Raw genomic sequence first — 22,647 nt, 5'->3', positions numbered from 1 at the left:
GGGAACAGGACACGATAATTTGGATGAACAGGCAAGCTAAAAACATGGGCAGAATAAGCAGCCAGTAATTGTTGGCGTCGTAACTACAGTGGAGGGACACCTGCCTCCACAAGTATGCTGTCCACAGGGCTGGTCCGGAAGGCATCAGTGGCAAGGCGTATCCCGCTGTGGAGGATTGGGTCCAGCAGCCGCAACGCAGATGGGGACGCTGAGCCATAATCCAGACTCCCATAGTCCAGACGGGACTGGATCAACGCCTGGTAAAGCCGTAGGAGAGTAGATCGGTCGGCGCCCCACCTGGTGTGGCTCAGGCATCGCAGAGCATTTAGATACCGCCAACACGCCTGTTTAAGCTGCCGACTATGAGGCAGCCAAGTCAACCGGGCATCAAAAACCACCCCCAAAAACCTATGTAACTCCACCACTGTAAGATGCTCGCCGTCAAGATAAAGCCGTGGCTCCGGGTGAACAGTGCGTCGCCGACAGAAATGCAAAACGCAGGTCTTGGCTGATGAAAACTGAAAACCATGCGCTACAGCCCAAGACTGCGCCTTGCGGATTGCGCCCTGACGTTCAGCAGCTGCAATGCCAATAGAGCTGTAGTAAAGGCAAAAGTCGTCAGCTTACAGGGAAGCGGAGACAGAATTTCCCACGGCCGCAGCGAGCCCGTTAATGGCTATTAAAAACAGATAGACACTTAGAACAGAACCCTGTGGCACAACGTTCTCCTGGACTTGGGAGGAACTAAATGAGGCCGCGACGTGCATGCGGAAGGTACGATACGACAGAAAATTGCGGATATAGATCGGCAGAGGGAACTGAAGGCCCCATCCATGAAACGTAGAAAGGATGTGATGACGCCATGTCGTATCATACGCCTTCCGCATGTCGAAAAAGACAGTGACCAGATGCTGACGGCGGGCAAAGGCAGTACAGATGGCCGACTCCAGGCTCACCAGACTGTCGGCGGCGGAGCGGCCTTTACGGAACCCACCCTGAGACGGAGCCAGAAGGCCCCGAGACTCCAGGACCCAATTCAAGCGCCGGCTCACCATCCGTTCAAGCAACTTGCAAAGAACGTTGGTGAGGCTAATGGGACGGTAGCTGTCCACCTCCAAAGGGTTCTTCCCCGGTTTCAGAATGGGGACAACAAGACTTTCCCGCCATTGCGACGGAAACTCACCCTCGACCCAAATGCGGTTGTAAAGGTCGAGGTGGCGTCGCTGGCAGTCTACTGAAAGGTGTTTCAGCATCTGAGAGTGGATGCTATCTGGGCCAGGAGCGGTATCAGGACAAGTGGCGAGGGCACTGCGGAATTCCCAATCACTGAATGGAAAATTGTACAATTCAGGATGGTGGGTGCGAAAAGAAAGACTCCGACGTTCTATCCGCTCTTTAGTGGAGCGGAAGCCCAAGGGGTAGTTGACAGAAGCGGAATTCATAGCAATGTGCTCTGCCAAGCGGTTTGCAATGACGTCGGAGTCAGTACAAACTGCTCCATTCAGTGAGCGCAGGGACGCTGACAGGGGTCCGACAGCCATAGAGGCGGCGAATCTTGGCCCAGACCTGCGATGGAGTGACATGGAGGCCAATGGTGGACACATACCGCTCCCAGCACTCCTGCTTGCGTTGGCGGATAATGCGGCGGGCTTGAGCACGCAGCCGTTTGAAGGAGATAAGGTGTTCGATTGAGTGACGTCCTTGTAACGCTGGAGCGCCCGTCGGCGAGCTTTAATCGCTTCAGCGATCTCAGGCTACCACCAAGGCACAGTCCGCCGCCGAGGGGACCCAGAAGAACGGGGAATGGCAGATTCGGCGGCAGTAACGATGCCGGTGGTGACCGATTGAACCACTGCATCAATGTCATCGGTAGAGAGAGGCTCAATAGCGGCGGTGGAGGAGAACAAGTCCCAGTCAGCCTTATTCAGAGCCCATCTGCTAGGGCACCCAGAAGACTGACGCTGTGGCAGTGACAGAAAGATCGGAAAGTGGTCACTACCACAAAGGTCGTCATGCACTCTCCATTGGACAGACGGTAAGAGGCTAGGGCTACAGATCGAAAGGTCAATGGCGGAGTATGTGCCATGCGCCACACTGAAGTGTGTGAAGGCACCATCATTTAATATCGAGAGATCGAGCTGTGCCAATAAATGCTCAACGATGGCGCCTCGACCTGTTGCCACCGACCCACCCCACAGATGGTTATGGGCGTTAAAGTCGCTCAGTAACAAGAAAGGTGGCGGCAATTGGGCTATCAGAGCAGCCAGGACATGCTGCGCGATATCATCGTCCGGTGGAAGGTAAAGACTGCAGACGGTAACAGCCTGTGGCGTCCACACCCGAACAGCGACAGCCTCTAAAGGTGTTTGGAGAGGTACAGACTCGCTGTGAAAAGAGTTCAGGACATATATGCAGACGCCACCAGACACCCTTTCATAAGCTGCCCGGTTCTTATAATAACCCCGGTAGCCACGGAGGGCGGGGGTTCGCATTGCCAGAAACCAAGTTTCCTGCAGAGCAATGCAGAAGAAAGGGCGAAGGCTGATAAGTTGGCGGAGCTCAGCTAGATGGTGGAAGAAACCGCTACAGTTCCACTGGAGGATGGTGTTGTCCATGGCTGAGAAAGGCTTGACGGGACTGGGAAGGGAGATTACGCCGCTGGGTCACCTGCTGCCTCCGATTTAGCACCTGTGATAGTGCTTTCCATGGCATCTGATGGACCGGCGAGATGGAGGTCTTCAGCGGACGCCAGAATCTCCACCGCATCCTCAGACGCAGAGCCGGAAGATTGTGGTGGGATGGCTGCCACTGCGAGTTCCTTGGGCTGAGAGCTCTTCTTGGGTTTCTCACGCCGTTCCTTGGGTCGCACTGACTGGGAGTGCTTCACCGATTCAGTCTCCGGGACGGAGGAGGATCGTGAAGCCCTACGACCAGCTGATGGCGGGCACTTACGCCACTGTCGGTCGTCAGCCTTCTCGCTGTTGGAAGCCTGGGAAGGGAGGGACCCAAGGGATCCCTTGCGAGGGTGAGAAGCCAAAGAAGTTGGACACTTCTCCGGCTTAGAAGTGGAGACGGACGTCCCCGATGGGTGGGATGGTGTTGCTCCTGAGGTAGGTGGCGCAGGAACAACCCGATGGGTAGAGCCCCCCACTGGCGAGGGGGCAGGAGGAGTTGTACTACTCGTCGATCCGGCCACAATTGGAGAACCAGACGGGGCTAGCACAGGTGTTGTAGCAGCAGCGTAGGAAGATGTCATTCTCACAGGATGGAGTCGGTCGTATTTCCTTTTGGCCTCAGTATAGGTTAGTCGGTCCAGGGTCTTGTATTCCATGATTTTACGCTCTTTCTGGAAAATTCGGCAGTCTGGCGAGCAAGGTGAATGGTGCTCCCCGCAGTTGACACAGATGGGAGGCGGGGCACATGGAGTATTGGGATGTGATGGGCATCTGCAATCTCGACATGTGAGGCTGGAAGTGCAGCGAGAAGACATATGGCCGAACTTCCAGCACTTAAAGCACTGCATCGGGGGAGGGATATAGGGCTTAACGTCACATCGGTAAACCATCACCTTGACCTTTTCCGGTAATGTATCCCCTTCGAAGGCCAAGATGAAGGCACCGGTAGCAATCTGATTTTCCTTCAGACGCCGATGAACGCGCCGGACGAAATGTACACCCCGGCGCTCTAAATTGGCGCGCAGCTCTTAATCAGACTGCAAAAGAAGATCCCTATGGTAAATAACTCCCTGGACCATATTTAAACTCTTATGGGGTGTTGGACACTTCTCCGGCTTAGAAGTGGAGACGGACGTCCCCGATGAGTGGAATGGTGTTGCTCCTGAGGTAGGTGGCGCAGGAGCAGCCCGATGGGTAGAGCCCCCCCACTGGCGAGTAACCGTCGTGACTGGGCAGAGGATGCCGTTTGTATCAGGACTCCCAGAGCGCATTTTTGATAAGCCCTCCACCTCCCCAAACTTGTCCTCTAAATGCTCGACGAAGAACTGAGGCTTTGTGGAGAGAAAAGACTCCCCATCAGCCCTCGTACAAACTAAGAAGCGGGGCGAATAACTGCTACTGCCATCCTGAGACTTACGTTCCTCCCACGGTGTGACCAGGGAGGGGAACGTTTTCGGATCGTACTTCTGAGATTTAAACTGAGCCCGAGAACGCTTAGAGACTGCTGGCGGCTGGCCACCAGCGAGAGACGATGTACCACGCTTCATTGCGGCTCATCCGCCCTGATGCCACCTACTCCGACCAAGGGCCCTCCCCACGGGCGCCACCCAGCCACTGCAAGAGCCACCTGGCAGGATGGCCGTTGCCGGGAGTCCCGATACCCCAGGAGGATAGGCATCTACTCCTTGGCATACGTGGGGAGTTAACGGCGCAGGCATCAGTAGAGCGATCCCTGTGTTGTCAGGGAGCTACAACCAACAGGGTACATGGCGGCTCCATCACAACGGACTGTCTACCGTGCTGGATGTTAGGTAACATGTGGTCCATGGTTGCCGTCGGTGCAGAAAGAGGCACTGCACAGTGCAAGGTGTAATCTGCACGCTGAAACAGAGTCATGCCCAAGAGATGGAGAGCGGACAGGACTGCAGTTCAACGGTGTATAAGCTGGCGAAAGGTCTGATCGCAAGATGGACACAATGTACCAAGTAAGGCACCCTTCCCCAATCGGCTGGCTCTTCGGAAAATTTTGAGATAGAGGTCAAACCCAACAGGGGACCATCATACAAGGCCGAAAAGTTTGAGACTCCTTTTAGTCGCCTCTTACGACAGGCAGGAATACCGCGGGCCTATTCTAACCCCCAAACCCTCAGGGGGGAATGCTGAACCTACTGGTTGCACATTTGGCTAATGACGTCATCAAAATAACGAACATAAATTGGTAACTGAAATCGAAAATGCGTAAAATATCCGTCACACCAACAATTTCGATTCGTCAACCCACCGCAAGGCTGTCACTTATCCAAATCATTTATATAATAATCATTTTATTTGTAAGTAGGCTGTTTAGGTTTTTTTATTGGTAACGCCGCCGCCACGTAGCGCTCTATATAAAAATCACTGGCTGTGCCGTGTGCAGTCTCTGGCTAGTTTGCATTGTTGTCTGCCATTGTAGTGTTGGGCAGCGGCAGCTGGATGCTAACAGCGCGTAGCGTTGCGCAGTTGGAGGTGAGCCGCCAGCAGTGGTGGACGTGGGGAGAGAGATGGCGGAGTTTTGAAATTTGTAAGAATTGGTGTCATGAACTGATATATATATTATGACTAAAGGTAAATACATTGTTTGTTCTCTATTAAAATCTTTCATTTGCTAACTGTGCCTATCAGTAGTTAGTGACTTCCGTAGTTTGAATCTTTTAGTTAGCTGGCAGTAGTGGCGCTCGCTGTATTGCAGTAGTTCAAGTAACGAAGATTTTTGTGAGGTAAGTGATTTGTGAAACATATAGGTTAATGTTAGTCAGGGCCATTATTTTGTAGGGATTTTTGAAAGTCAGATTGCATTGCGCTAAAAAAATATTGTGTGTCAGTTTAAGCACATTCGTGTATAATTGTTCAAAGAGGACGTTTCACATAGACCAGTCTTGTATAATTTTTCTAAGGGGACGTTTCATATGTCGACCCTTAGCCAAGGATACCTCACTGGAATCTTCTGATTTTTCTTGTAGTTTGTGTAATTAACGTAGTTTTTGTTTATTGCTAGCGCGTAATTGTAGAGAGAATCTCCTTTGTAATTGTAGTCTTTCATTGTTGTACAGTACAACAGTTGTAGCATGCATGTAGAGTTGCACCAAGTATTTCGCAGCTGCGCTTGCAATTAACTAGATATTATTTTCAGTGATATGTTAATGTGTTCTCTTATTTTTGCTCTTCAAATTGTGCTTTTTTGTGTTGTCGTGTGAAATATTGTGACAATAATGACGTGTGAAAAACGTAATACTAGGCTCCAAAGCAAACTGAGAAATGACAGCGAAGACGAAAGCAGTGTGTTAGCACCACCGAGTAATGAATTAACTAATGTTCAAAGTAGTAATTTGGTAATTGTACATAGGGAAATGGAGCGGGCTGCAAACAATGGTGTATACAGTGAAATAAGTAGTGAACAGGGAACAATTATCGATCGATCAGTCGGCAACAGCTCGCCTCAGGATTCCGAAATGACAGGACACATTCTTGCAAATACTGTAGATTCAGGTTTTGCGTCCTCACCGCTTTCTCAAATAAGTCAAGACACATTTTCTGTTTTTCAAACTGCGAATATTGCCGGTTCAAATGCATTGCCGAATAGCACTAAGGAACATGTTTCAGACACCAGTGCATTGTTATTACAATTAATGCAACAAATGGGACAAAAGATTCAAAAGTTAGAAACAATGGTGGAACAAAATCAGAGACAAACACAGCAAAAGTTAGACGCAATGGAGCAAAAGCTTCATAAGTTAGACTCAGTGGAACATACGCTTGAACAAACACGTGAAGATTTAACTACTGAATTACATAAAATCGAATCGAAATGTCAAAAAGTCTGTAATGACATAAAAACACAAATTTGTGAGCATTTCCAACCTATTTTTTCGCGGCATGAAAATGCATTACAGAATCACGAAGCAGCCATAAAAGAACTGCAAACAATTGTTCATGAAAATCATGAGAACTTGCAAGCTAAAATTGACTCAGTTGCATCTACTGATTCGGTTACGCAACTTGCAAAAACTCAAGAAAACTTAAAGGACACAGTAGATACTCTGAAAATTGGTTCAGAAAGACACATGGAGGACATTAGTTCATTATCAGAGAAAGTAGTTGAACTTTCAGATCAGCTAAATAATTTATCTACGAAGGTAGATGATAATCTGAATGACACAAAACCGGTAGTCTTTAATGACACAGAAGAGTTCGAACAAATTAGAAAATTCAAACAAAATCAGAATCAAATTAATACGCAACACCAAAGAGAAATCCGGGAAGTACAAGATCAGCTGACACAGGTAATACAACAATTACGTATTTCAGAGGACACTCGCACTGCAATACGGGTAGAGGGACATAAAAATACGGAACTGTCACAAAATAACAACACAGGGCACTTTGGAGATTATGAAAGAAATTGGCAAAGTACACCGAATTTTGAGATGGAACCGCCGAAACGACGTAACAATGACCGACATGCGACTCGCCGCCATGATGATTTTGACTATAAGCTGTTCATTACTACACGTAAATTCAAAACATTTAAGAATTCTGGCAACGACATTCATCCACAAGCGTGGCTCCATCAATTCTCTCATTGTTTTCCTCCCAACTGGTCACTAGAGCACAGATTAAAATTTATGTGTGGCTACTTAGAGAATGAACCAGCTGTAAGAATGCGATCGGTCATTCACGTTTGCCACAGTGAAGGAGAATTTTACCATGCCTTCCTCTCAGCATATTGGTCCCAAGCCACACAAGACCGAGTAAAACATGGCATCATGATGATGAAACATTTCGAACAATCTGAATTTTCCAGTCTTGTGAAATATTTTGAAGACATGTTGCACAAGAATCAGTACCTGTCAAACCCATACAGCCCGTCAGAACTCATCCGCATTTGCTTAATCAAATTGCCTGAACATTTACGGCATATTATTTTGGCAGGCCGTTGCAAAGACGACATTGAAGCTTTTCAGGCACTCTTACAAGAATTTGAAATTGACACTGACAATCGCGCAACGCGAAAACAGGAACACAACAATTACAGGTCACATCCGTCGCAATTCCGTGATGAAAGAAATAATAACTGGACACGACAAGTCTATTCTCATAATACAAATCGTGACCAAAACAGACACCACACGTATGACAACCGTTGGCATAGTAGTAATAATTACAGGGAAAGGTCACCTCTCCGTGGTAGTGACTATCACAGAGACAATCAGAGAAACAGACAATATGGGAACCAAAATAATTACTGTCAAGGGAGACAGAATAACTTTAGACGCAACGGTCCAGCGCGCAGTTGCGATTCAGAGAGAAATTCTCCACCACGTGACCGACAAGAAAGAAACTATGGAATCTACCAACATGACGACAGACGATATGATCGTAACGACAGACCTGAATTGCAGCAGAACTGGCGGGAATCAAACAGAGCTGGGCCCTCTCGGCAAGGTGAATTTGTAGAAGTTAGGTCTCCTAATCGCAGTAACGATGCGCGCCAACAAAGAGGTAACAGACAATGACTCGCACCGCAGGCAACAACGTGCGCCGGCTGGCTCCGAGAAAAATAACATAAGCTAAACTTGAGCAAAATTCCAGTGTTCCTTACCGACGTATACCACATCATAATTGCGTTGAAGTTGAAACTCTGCGTACTAGGAAGAGTAAAGGTTTACACCACATTTCACATGTAAAACCGTTTATTTAAAGATAATCTGCTTTTTAACTTTGTCTTTGCCATAAAACATTTCACTTCACATTTCTAGTATGCTTTGTCACACTGAGAAACTGTTAACATGCAACAATGTCTGAAGTTTACTATCCAGTCTAGAACCTACAGAACATATTTAGACAGTATTTACGAGTGCATTGTTATAGTGAACAGACATCACTGTGTTATTGCGTGTGTACATTCTTGCTTGTTAGTTGCACGATTACGTAACGACTATAAGGCTCACATACTTAGAACATTTATCAGTATTGCTAATGAGATTTTAATGCAACATTTTGGTTTACTTGAAAATACATTCTGGATTTAAAGTACTTTCTGTGAGATACCAAATGATACAGTAGTTAGTTTATGTGACAGTTACACGATTTTATCACGACGCTACTAATGAGTGACAATTTACAATGTTGCTTTTGCAGTCTATCTGTTTTATATCTGCATAGTTTTTCTGAATTTTTCTGGAAAGTAAAACATGTTTTAATAGTAACGTTTGTGGTATAGCTACAATGAGACAGCCTTTTCTGTAGCACAACAATACGTACAGTACAGTACTTACTTCATCACGGCAATAAGCGTAGTAACTACGATATCTATACGGAAAGCATTTCAATTTCGTTTATCATAAGGTAAGTACATTGACTTCTGCAGAACTTAGCTTTCGGAGGACAATAACTACGACACTTCCACAGAGATTGTCTTACAGCAAGACGCACATTTAGCGCTACAGGACACGCATTAAACTATTTATTTTTCAACATATTTGAATTACAAAGAAAGTTTTCCGTGATGCATTTCATTCCATTGCTGTAATATGTAACACCTGAGGATATAATTACATTATTCCTCAGGGGGGTACACGCTTACTTTGTGTACCATTTGTGTGGCAAGCACAAGGAGCCCTAGCTAATATGGTATTTGCTTATACAACTTTACACATCGGTACCATATTTCTCTAACACATAAATTACACAGCTATCTGGTCATTTAACTGAGAGACAAATTTTTTTTTTTATTACGTCAGTGACACATGTTTACGCAATCACACAGTTGGATAATTTCACACTTATGAAATTCTATTTTGTCTGTACTTTGTGGAATGTTCATATTTTTTCGGAACCATTGTGATACTATGAGAGCTTTGAATGATGTATTTGGTATAGGATCATGATTTTTAAAGTACGTTTGAGGTAGATGACACTATTGAAATGAGCAGAGAATATTTTTTAGGTTTTGAAGTTATTGCAGAAAGCTACGATGATTTTGAGATTTAGCTGAGTTTTTATGATGTTATTATGACGATGACAATGTGTATTATGCTGTTGCGGTATGTTTATGATCAATAAGCTGATGGTATAAGAGTTATTTGATTATGCTATGTATTTATTATGATGAAATATTGATGTGTCGCCGCAAGATTGACATGTCGACGAATATGTACATGTTTAATAAGGTAAGAAATAAGGAGTAGTGGTTACAGACTGATTTATGAAAAGGATGTTAGAAACCAAGAATCGTACTTTAAGAGTTATGAAATGTGTGTATACGCGTGAATGTATCACAAGGCCGCCAAAAATTTTTGGATACTGTTATATTTACAGGATTTTGTTTCTACATATTTGTAACGCAAATGCTTGACCTGTGAAATTTTTTATATGAGACTGCCACTGTAGCGGAAACTGGTGTCGTAAATATTTCCGTAAGAAAGTTTAGTGACCACCTGGACGTAATGCGTCGTGGGCGCCCAGCTGGGCGACAGCCACCAGGAAACAATCCATTAGTGTGTGCCTTTCAGAGGTACAGGTAAAAAGAAAAAAAAAAAGAGGCCATTATCCTCGCTATTGACATTCCTTTGTAGAAAGCATCGTAAATACGACACCGTCAAACTTGAAAACATCATTACACTGTAGAGTTCTTAATTGATGATATTTACTGAAATGAAATGATGAGAAACATTTTATATCTATTGTCTTTCTAGCTAAGAGATTGCTCATTTTGTTTAATATTCAGTTTCTATCTGCACTGCAGCATTGGTTAAAATAAAATTTAATAGATGTACTAATATCACTATTTTCTGTCTACAGACTCAGTAAAGAATCGTTTTATGATTTACTTTCTTGGAAAAGAGAGCACAAATAGACATTTCCCTTCACGGGAATTGCAAAAATAATTTTTTTTTACGATTTGGTAACTTATCTGCTAGCGTATGTTCTCGTGATGTATCACTCTAGTGTTAAGATGTGACATAGGTATTAAACATTTTTACTTAATACTTTTTTCTGCTTCAGCTTTGTCATGTTTAGATATAAATTATTACATTTATTGCTGCTCGCTATGCTTACTTGCATTTTTTTATCATTGCTGTTTGTGTTAATTGTTTTGTGCTGCTGCATTGCCTCGTCCCTTAGTTTAGCATCTGAGCTCAGTAGTTTTAAGTTAGCTTAAGAGGGGGTAGACTATATAAGAAACTAACTATGATGAATTGGACGAAAAGCGTTGAGAAGCTATAAGAAAATGGTTTGGCCAAAAAAGTAGTGTATAGTGGAGGAAAATTATTTTTGAAAGAGGATGAGACCAGAATGCAGAAAGCATGCTTGGATAGGATTTTATTTGGCTGGAGCAAATGTTGAAATAAGAGGGGCGATCTATGGAATGACGTTTTCGGTTGGACTCCAGTACCAAACGTTACATTGAAAACAAATCCTGTCCTTTCCTTTTGTGTTATCCCACTATTTGTTTGTGTACCCTTGTGTATTTATGTTCTTCCTGTCTTTATATGTTCATCTGATAAGACTTACGTTGTAGAATTTTCTAATATTCAGCTACATTCACTATGATGAGGAATACTGTTATCCTCAAATATAATTTGCATTAATAATATGTCGTTTCCTTTGTAAATATGTTTAGAAATTATTTATTCTGTTCTGTTTTAATGCTCATGTGTGAAGTTGATGTTTCAAAAGTTATTCTGATCTTTTATGTATGTACTTATGTCATAATTCCTGTAACACTGATGTATATGTTATTTCGATTCTTTTGTAAAGCCTGTACTACTGCAAATGTTATCTGTATTGTTATGTTCCTTAAAGATGTATTTTGTACCTTTGTTATTGCATTATGTTATAAAATTGTAATTGACACCAGTTCATCAAATTAATTAACATGTAAATTACGTTTCACTGCACACGTTTCTGTTGGTCATAGTATATGGACAATATGTGAGAAGTAGGGACTGATAGTGTTTGCACGTGTGTTAATAATTCAGTAAGGGACTGGATAACAGCATTGCTGGGTGTAAGAACATTTCAAAAACAATTTTTGTTAGTGCACAAGTGGTGGTTATTGACTTGCTATATTATCCGCAAGACTCTTCAATGGTGATTGTGCACCTGCACAGTCAAACAGATGGCTGCTGGCCATCTCTACAAGGACTACAGTGGGTCTACACCTTTGACGACCCACCGATACCATTATTTCTACAAGGACTGCAGTGGGTCTGCACCTCTGGTGGCCCACCAATACCGTAATCTCTACCAGGACTACAATGGGTCTACTCTGTGACGACCTACCTACCAATATTCTTGAAAACTTCGACTGACTCTGCCGTGGGTTTGCTCTGTTGTGGCCCATTACCTGTCTGCATGTCAAGAGTCAGCACTATCTTTCCGTTGGAAGGACAACACTACTTCTTCAAGACTGCATGGAAATCCACAACTTCTGTGTGCATTTTCTTTTACTACTCAGACTTTGAGAAAAACACTGCAATTTTACTTTGATGAATGATCAGGACTGTCTTTATGGACTGTGAGAAAATTTTAGCTTTTGACCAACATTGTATCAATAAGTGTGTGCATTTAATTTCTTTGTCATTGTAATTATGAAAAAATTTTTCAAATCTGCATTGGCCACTGCCCAAAACAATTTGTAAATTTTTTTGTGGTGAGCATGGGGGCTATGTAAGTAGGCTGTTTAGGTTTTTTATTGGTAACGCCGCCGCCACGTAGCGCTCTGTATAAAAATCACTGGCTGTGCCGTGTGCAGTCTCTGGCTAGTTTGCATTGTTGTCTGCCATTGTAGTGTTGGGCAGCGGCAGCTGGATGCTAACAGCGCGTAGCGTTGCGCAGTTGGAGGTGAGCCGCCAGCAGTGGTGGACGTGGGGAGAGAGATGGCGGAGTTTTGAAATTTGTAAGAATTGGTGTCATGAACTGATATATATATATTATGACTAAAGGTAAATACATTGTTTGTTCTCTATTAAAATCTTTCATTTGCTAACTGTGCCTATCAGTAGTTAGTGACTTCCGTAGTTTGAATCTTTTAGTTAGCTGGCAGTAGTGGCGCTCGCTGTATTGCAGTAGTTCAAGTAACGAAGATTTTTGTGAGGTAAGTGATTTGTGAAACATATAGGTTAATGTTAGTCAGGGCCATTATTTTGTAGGGATTTTTGAAAGTCAGATTGCGTGTTGCGCTAAAAAAATATTGTGTGTCAGTTTAAGCACAGTCGTGTACAATTTTTCTAAGGGGACGTTTCATATTTACTGAACGAAACTAGATTTTTTCCTAATGCCAGTCCACGCGTAATTCTGTTGTATGCGTAACCCTTTCAATTCTTGTGTCAACACAGATACGTCAAAAAATGAAACGATATAGGCCTACTTTTTACGGCATTCGAAAACTAGAAAAGAAGAGTATATTTATATAAATGTTTGTAAAGATCGGCGCTGAAACTTTTCGCACAAATATTTGAGACACTTGAAAAAATTGAAATGCAAGGAGGCCAGAATCGGAGAAAACCGCAAAAATTTTTCCACGAAATCATTGACGATTTGTCTCACAGTGGGATGAATATATTAATAAATATGGCGATTACTTTAGAAATAATAATAAGTTTACCTTTTCATTTAGCTGCGGCTTATACTTAAGCATGTAGTTGCGGAAAAAAACAACGCTAAGTTTCGGAGGAAAACAGGCACATAGGTACCAGGTTTGGTAATAACTTACTGTGTAACCTCCCCACAAAATAAAATAATATGAATAATACTCTCATTTAGCGTAACTACCCAACAGTGAAAATATAATACAATGTGACAAACCTATAACCTTTCAATAATTGACACTCAATTTAACCTGGTAAATTTGGACGTCAGCAATGCTGCGTCATGGCCCTGACATCATTCTGAATAAACTGAAAAATCTTACCTTAATTAGATCGCCGCATAACGCGTATATATCTGCTCCTATAAGAAATTTTCCTGGCGCAGCTAAGTGCAATGCTGGCCGATAGATTCGTCTTATATAAAAGGAAAGAACTGATTTTTCTTTTCAATAATCGGGATGGCCAAGGATTGGAGAAATTAGTGCATTCTTTAAATTGAGATGAATGTCAAAAGTTACTTTTATGAGAAAAGTTATTATTAACAGATTTTTTTTAAACATTTACATGGGACTTGATGTAACAATACTACATATGCGCGAGGCTGCTTTTACCTTATCCTACAACGCTCAGGCTCCGCCATCGCTGCACACGACCGGCCCAGCCAACACGATACACCAGGCCACACTGCTCGCTAGCAACAACTTACTCCTACTGCTACACAGTTCCTACTGCAGTCAATACTGCTCTTTGGTCTCAGATTCTCTTCTAGCTTACATATCGTAGGCAGCGCGTGAGCAATACATCGAAATTACATCAGCTCAAGTGCAACAAACTCTTTAATCATGGACCTCTTACAGAACCCTCCACTGGGGGCAAAAAATTGGCAGCGATGGTGAGTCAATTGGACTTGCCATGAGCAACAAATTTTTCTCTAATCTATTTAGTTTACTAAGGCTACACTCACAGAGTATATACATCATTGATAAGTGCAGAACATATTAAGAAATTAAATAAAGTGCACACGCACTGAGTACAAAACATATTCAGAAATGACAAAGTATATACGCAATGAGTACAAAATATACACTCCTGGAAATGGAAGAAAGAACACATTGACACCGGTGTGTCAGACCCACCATACTTGCTCCGGACACTGCGAGAGGGCTGTACAAGCAATGATCACACGCACGGCACAGCGGACACACCAGGAACCGCGGTGTTGGCCGTCTAATGGCGCTAACTGCGCAGCATTTGTGCACCGCCGCCGTCAGTCTCAGCCAGTTTGCCGTGGCATACGAAGCTCCATCGCAGTCTTTAACACTGGTAGCATGCCGCGACAGCGTGGACGTGAATCGTATGTGCAGTTGACGGACTTTGAGCGAGGGCGTATAGTGGGCATGCGGGAGGCCGGGTGGACATACCGCCGAATTGCTCAACACGTGGGGCGTGAGGTCTCCACAGCACATCGATGTTGTCGCCAGTGGTCGGCGGAAGGTGCACGTGCCCGTCGATCTAGGACCGGACCGCAGCAACGCACGGATGCACGCCAAGACCGTAGGATCCTACGCAGTGCCGTAGGGGACCGCACCGCCACTTCCCAGCAAATTAGGGACACTGTTGCTCCTGGGGTATCGGCGAGGACCATTCGCAACCGTCTCCATGAAGCTGGGCTACGGTCCCGCACACCGTTAGGCCGTCTTCCGCTCACGCCCCAACATCGTGCAGCCCGCCTCCAGTGGTGTCGTGACAGTCGTGAATGGAGGGACGAATGGAGACGTGTCGTCTTCAGCGATGAGAGTCGCTTCTGCCTTGGTGCCAAGGATGGTCGTAAGCGTGTTTGGCGCCGTGCAGGTGAGCGCCACCATCAGGACTGCATAAGACCGAGGCACACAGGGCCAACACCTGGCATCATGGTGTGGGGAGCGATCTCCTACACTGGCCGTACACCTCTGGTGATCGTCGAGGGGACACTGAATAGTGCACGGTACATCCAAACCGTCATCGAACCCATCGTTCTACCATTCCTAGACCTGCAAGGGAACTTGCTGTTCCAACAGGACAATGCACCTCCGCATGTATCCCGTGCCATCCAACGTGCTCTAGAAGGTGTAAGTCAACTACCCTGTCCAGCAAGATCTCCGGATCTGTCCCCCATTGAGCATGTTTGGGACTGGATGAAGCGTCGTCTCAAGCGGTCTGCACGTCCAGCACGAACGCTGGTCCAACTGAGGCGCCAGGTGGAAATGGCATGGCAAGCCGTTCCACAGGACTACATCCAGCATCTCTACGATCGTCTCCATGGGAGAATAGCAGCCTGCATTGCTGCGAAAGGTGGATATACACTGTACTAGTGCCGACATTGTGCATGCTCTGTTGCCTGTGTCTATGTGCCTGTGGGTCTGTCAGTGTGATCATGTGATGTATCTGACCCCAGGAATGTGTCAATAAAGTTTCCCCTTGCTGGGACAATGAATTCACGGTGTTCTTATTTCAATTTCCAGGAGTGTATTAACAAAATAGAGTGCACACGCACGATAAAAGTTATCATTTTACAAGAATTTAAATGCACTGTATAAGCCTTTACTATTTTACAGGAACTAGGAAAGGAATGGGAAGGATTGCATCGTGGTTGTAGCACAGTAGGTTGCACGTAGCTGCACTGGACGTCCATATCTTTCTACAGAAGCACAACACCAAGTGAGACAATCTGAAGTTCTCTTCCCTTAAGTATTTATCAGTGGAGCCAAGACACTGAAATGTTGTATTAATATTCAATGTTATCATTTTGGTAGTACATTAGGGACACCAAACAGTAGAACCATAATAATATCTCCATCGTCCAAGGTGGTGGATAGCTTGATATGTCAACACCCTATACTTGTAGAATCCATACTCTTACAGCAACGTAGAATTAGTGCAAAAACCAATATAGTGCTCCATGATCATGAGGATGGACAGGACAAACGGATATTGCAATAATTGGGTCAGAAGGTGAAGGAAACATTAAGTCTTATGCTAGTCATCATAGAATTACACTAGTGTATCAACCGATATCAACAATTATTGGCACTCATTGGCTAGTTACTGACCATTTTTCTGCATTATTCAGAAGTCATCATTTAAAGCAAGACTTAATGGCATAGCATTTATGCCTAAGTCATCATATTACAGTAATCAGTGGCATTCATTGGCCAGTTACAAAGTATTCATACAGTGTTACAAAACATTATTCAGTGATATTCACAAGTCATCATTTAAAACAGGAGCTATTGAGTGTAGCATCAAGCTACTGGTGTTTATATATGATATCATGTAAGTGACATGAGACATATTTAAAATGTAAGACATTGGAACTATTACTCAAGGTCGGTATTCCAATAATACATAGAAATAATGGAATCAATACACAGAAAATTTGCATTATTTTTAGGACTAAAAATATATCTTAAACTGGTAGCATTATTTAGTTGTATACTGGTAATAGCTGGGACTTGTAATAATTTTTGTTGTGCTAGCAATGCATTGTACTGGGATCGATAATTAATTGCTGGGGCATGAAAATATTCGCTTTTGACTTATTGCTGGAAATAAGGATTAATAACGTCATTCGTCATGAGGCAGCTGTAGCAAGGTTATGAAACAAGTACAGTATATGTGATCACATTCATAAATGATAGACACAACTGGGTAAAAAAAAATGCAAGTAGTAGAACAGGTTTAATAACTAACTACTTATAGCATATTACGTCACGAAAAGCTTCTCCTGGAAAAAATACAAAATGTATTATTGAGCTGAAAGAAGAAATGCATATAATGCTGAAAAACAGCGAACTTCGAATTAACAGGTAATGAAACGTGTACTTAATATGTATGTACTCTAGCTGTCTTTTCCACAACATTCAGTCATTATACTATGCGACATAAGACATACTGTCAAAAGGAACTGCTACAAATACTTAAATAACTACATAGCATTTCTTAACTAAAGTAAATATTATCATCATCTGCAAAGAAAAACTTCAATTCATATTACCATATCTTCATCACTATACTCACCTGCAAAGAAAAGCTTCATTGTTCGCATTAGCATATTCTTCATAGAACTATTCATCATTTATTATCATCTTCAAAAAATGGACACTCCATTATGCATATTCCTATTACCATTTACGTCATACAACTATTCGTGATCATTCATTACTTCATATAGTATAGAGTTTCTTACTTCTAGCACATTTCATCACTAAAATTAACATCTGTAGTTCTGTCTGACGCCCTGCAATAATCGCCTCGTATTCTGAAAGAAAAATAATTAGTCAAGACTGCTATCATACGATGTGTATAGTATATTCTGGTTAATGCTTGTTAATTCTGATCCATTTACTCTTCATGACATATTATTGCATTTTCTTTCATTCATTCCGAAGGTGAAATTTCCAATTCATAGTAAACCACTGTGGTTGTATTATTTATTTCCTTTACATGGTATTGCTTTCTGAAAAATGATGTATAAGGATTAATATCTTGTATTTAATTCATATACTTATTAAATAAAAACTTGTTTCTAGTGATATAATTAAGCGTACAGCATAGCATGACAGAAAACGTATTAGGTCAAAAACATAGTTTCCAAGTGCAAAAATGTACACACAGTATCATAATGTAATAGCAAAAAATGTAGAATAGTCAAGATGTTGAGATAACATAATGCAAAATGTCAATGTCAACTGGTGTTTGTTACATCCTAAACATTTCATAGTGTATACAGACAAAAATTCTACTTTCGACAGGAAAACAATCATACATACACAAAAAAATCGAAAATGTGCACAGTCTGATCTGCTAACCTTACCGTGCCAGGCACTTGCCAGGAAAAAATATGATAATCATCAGTAAAAAGTCACATAAATATAATTGCATGAGTGGTCATAAATATCAGGAAATGGCGGTACAGTGTGATAAATCGTAAAGTATGTTCATTCAGTAACGAGTTTAATATTGCAAATATGGTGATTGCCCTTGCTTTTTCTGGTTCTCAAAGTTTCAACATGTACCACATTGGAATGAGGAATGCTGCGAATTCTGTATGGACCTGCGTATAGAAGTACAAATTTACTGCATCTACTCTTTCCTCTGTTGGATAAATAATGCGTGCGTACTAACATTTTCTGTCCAATGTGGAAGTCACGGCGTGTACAAACCTGTTCGTGCTGTCGTCTCCGGCGCTCTGCGGCACGTTTGATGTTGTTGAGCGCAATGTCAATTATTTCATGGTGACGTAGTCGACGAGTTGTAGGAAAGGATACTAATTCTTTAATTTCGTTAGGTGGTTCAACATTTTTCAATATAACGGTCGGAGATAGCATAGTGAATTCATTTGGTATGGAGTTAATTACATCCTGGAATGAGAGTATGTGTGTATCCCAATCAATATGTCTTATGGCAGTACATTCTACACAGTTTACCAATTTCTTTCATCAGTCGTTCACAAGGGTTCGAAGAGGCGTGATACTTGGATATATAGATCGCAGAAATGTTTCTAGCTCGTAACATATGTGTCCATATCGCAGATCGAAATTGTGGTCCACTGTCGGAAATTACTTCCAATACATGGCCTACATTAAATAAAAAATATTTTACAAATGCATTCGAAATAGATTTAGCAGTAGTTTTTCGCAACGGAGTGAAGGTAACAAATTTCGAAGTGAGTTCAACAGATGTAGCAAAAACCTCTACTAGTTATGGGAATCGGTCCAAAAATGTCTACAGCGGCCATGTGTCGCAATTTAACAGGTACAATGGGATGTAACGGAGGAATATGTGAAGTCGTGTCTGATTTAGCTTTCTGGCAGATTTTACATGACGCTAAAACTCGTCGAATACGTTTCTCCATGTTGGCAAAATAACAGTTCTGTCTCAGTATAAGAAAACATTTTCTGGCTCCATAATGTGTGTAACTTAAATGAGTATACCAAATTAATTTGTTAACAAGTTCAACAGGAATGCATTATAACCAGTTGTTGCCGTCAGGGTGAGAGCGGCGAAACAATGTTATTGCGTACCGTGTAATGGTTTCTAATGGTAACGTTACTCTTATCTTGCCAAAGGTGTTTAATTTCTTTCCACACGTTGTCTTTACTCTGCTCTTGTGCTATGTCTCGTAATGACGATGAAATGAAATTTTCAAATGCGACATGTTGAATATACATGATGCTAGAATTTGCTTGGCAGAAGTCGGTTGCGATGTCTTGCTGATTGTTGCAGAGAGAACGGGATAGTGCGTCTGTTACAATATTTTGTGTACCGGGAATGTGAACAATTGTAAAATTAAATTCCTGTAAATAAAGTTTCCATCTGCTTAATCTGTCATGTGTAAATTTAGCGGAAAGTAAAAACTGGATAGCTCTATGGTCTGTGTAAACGGTAGTATGTCTTCCATAAAGAAAAGGCCTAAATCGGGTAAATGTCCATACAACACAATGTTTCAAGTACTGTAACAGAGTAATTGCGTTCAGAAGGTGACAGAATGCGACTTGCAAAAGCGATGTTTTTAATTACTGTATTACCGTCTTCGTCAATTTCCTGAAAAATGTGTACGCCTAAAGCTGTGTTAGAGCTGTCGGTGGCAATGGAAAAATTTCTAGTGAGATCTGGGTGTGATAAAAGTGGTGCATTCAACAAAGCTTGTTTCAGATTGACAAATTCAGACTGCGCTTGGCTATCCCAGGACCAAATAGTGTTTTTACCCGTCAGCTGGCATAATCTAGGGGTGTCTAAAGCAGAGTTATGAATAAATTTACGGAAAAAGTTAACTAACCCCAGAAAGCTGCGTAGTTGTTTCTTCGTCGTTGGAACAGTAATGTCACGTAAAGCTTGAAGTTTTTCCGGGTCAGACGCAATGGCTTCTGCTGAAATTACATGTCCAAGAAATTTTATGAAAGTTCTGCCAAAGTGCGATTTGTTAAGATTAACTGTGAGTCCTTGTGCACGAAAAGTTTGCAACAGTTGTTCCAGAATTTAATTGTGTTCAGACCAGTTAGCTTCTGCAATAAGATGTCGTCTACATACTTTGTGATTCTGTCTTTTAATTCTGTCGGAAGCATAGTATTCAAACCGCGAATAAATGCTGCTGAAGAAATTGTTAAACCGAACGGTAATTTGCAAAATTGTTAACAGTCACCAAAACAGAGAAATGCTGTGTACTTTCTGCAGTTCGGATGGAGCTGAATTTGCCAAAATCCCGATCTCAAATCTAATGTGGAATAAATAGCAGTACCATGAAATTTCTGTAGAAGTTCTTCTAGTGTATGTGGGCGATCTGTTTCATTAATAATAATGTCGTTGATGTGACGTGAATCAAGTACGAGGCGAAGTGGGCCATCCTTTTTCTTAACAATATGGAGCGGGTTTATGTACGGACTAACTGCTGGTTCAATAATACCTTGGTCAAGCATAGTTTGCAATTCTTTCTTAACTTGTTCTCTGTGAATATCCGGAATGGGATACTGTTTGGCTTTAAACGTGTCGTGCTGTTTAACTTGAAATTCATACATGAAACCGGACATAGTACCAGGGATGTTGTGAAAAACTGGAGCTTGCTGTAAAAGGATATTGCATAGTTGAGTACTTTCGACATCTGTATTTGCACTGCTTTGTTTTACTTTCTCAGAAATCATTTGCATAACGTCGTAGTCGGCTTCGTCTGGTGTATTATAGTTGCGTACGAACGTATCTGTGAACAGTGTGGAATGACAGTCTATGTTACGTGATGCAGAAATGACCTCTGTCCGATTAATTGTTTGTTCTTCTGCAGATAAAGAGTGCTGAAAATCTAATTCCAGTTGTACATTTTCATCCTTAAACATGAAATAGGAATTTTGAAAGTCAATAATTGCGTCGTGTTGTACCAAAAAATTCGTACCTAAAATAACGTCTGTTGTCAATAAGGGAATAATCCAAAAAATTGAGTGGAACGTATGACCTGCAATACAAAATGATAAGTGTGTCTGTAATTTTACATCTACTCCTTTACCAGATACTGCTCCTTTTACTTTAGTTTTACCTAATGGTAACGTTGGATAAGTATTCTCTTCGTTACATTCGTTGAAAGTTTCCTCATTTATAACTGACATAGGTGATCCAGAGTCGATTACTGCTGAAAATGTGGATGATCCAATCTTTACTTCAATGACAGGCTGGGAAATCGTTTTTTGAATAACTGGTTTTTCAGGCAAAAGAGTGTCTCGGATGTCGTCAAAAGCAATAACATTCTCGTGAATAACATTCTGCGTGTCAAAAGTAGTGCTTACGTTGTTGGAAGATGCAACCTGTACTGTATCTAGTCAAATTCTTTCTGACGTACTGTTATTTGCGGGAGGATGCTGTGGTATTTCGACTATTTGTACTGTTCTGTTATTTCTCCCTGACGTATTACGTTCGGGATAATATCTACTGTCTGGTTCATTCATGATAATCTGTTGTTGCCGATGATTCTGCTGCTGGTAAGACCGACTGTTACGCTGAAAACTGTGCTCATTACTTTTACGTCTGTCATAATAATCGTTGCTATACGGCGCATTGCGATAGGAATTGAAATGATGTGTTTTCTGTACGTAGTGATTTCCTTGTTGCTGTGCGTTACTATTTGGTGGAGCCGACGCGATACGTGTAGGCGGCGTAACATTAAAGCTTGGTTGACCTTGCAGACTACATTGTTGGTTAGGTATGCTAACCGGCTGGTTTTGATGCTATTACGGAGAAAACCCTCTATTGTAGCCAAAATGTGTCTGCGATTGCTGAAAATTTTGTATATACTGATGATTAAAATTCTGACTGTTATTAAAATTACGCTGGTATTTCTTTTTATTTCGCGAGTGCCTAATTAAAACTGTCACTTTCGGTGAAACTTGTCATATCTCTTTACTCATTCATTACCTTAGATAGATTGATAGTTGAAGAGTTGTTTCGATAGATATAAAGGATAGTAAGAGAGAAAGCAGCAGTGCAGAAAACTAAAGATGAAATAGCACTACTACGGCTCGGTGCCCTGTGCACGCTACGGCACATACTCATCGAAGTGTAATGAATCCCCTGAGGTCTCTTGCGCGCTGCAAATAAATTATAGTTTCTGCATTACAGGCAATGTCGGTGAGAATTCAAATGCAAATTGTTGTATCCAGGCCAATTCTAGTTTCTGCATTACACGCCAAGCTGATGAAAATACAAAAGCAAATTGCCGTATCCAGTCCAAAGAATGTATTTGTGTTCTGTCATTTTTAAATACCTTAGATTTTTTTAAGGATAAAAATTGCTTATAATCAACGTTATTGTCTCTGAATGTG

Source organism: Schistocerca gregaria, chromosome 2, assembly GCF_023897955.1.
Source record: "Schistocerca gregaria isolate iqSchGreg1 chromosome 2, iqSchGreg1.2, whole genome shotgun sequence".
Taxonomy (NCBI): Eukaryota; Metazoa; Arthropoda; class Insecta; order Orthoptera; family Acrididae; genus Schistocerca; species Schistocerca gregaria.
This window is presented reverse-complemented; position numbering follows the sequence as displayed.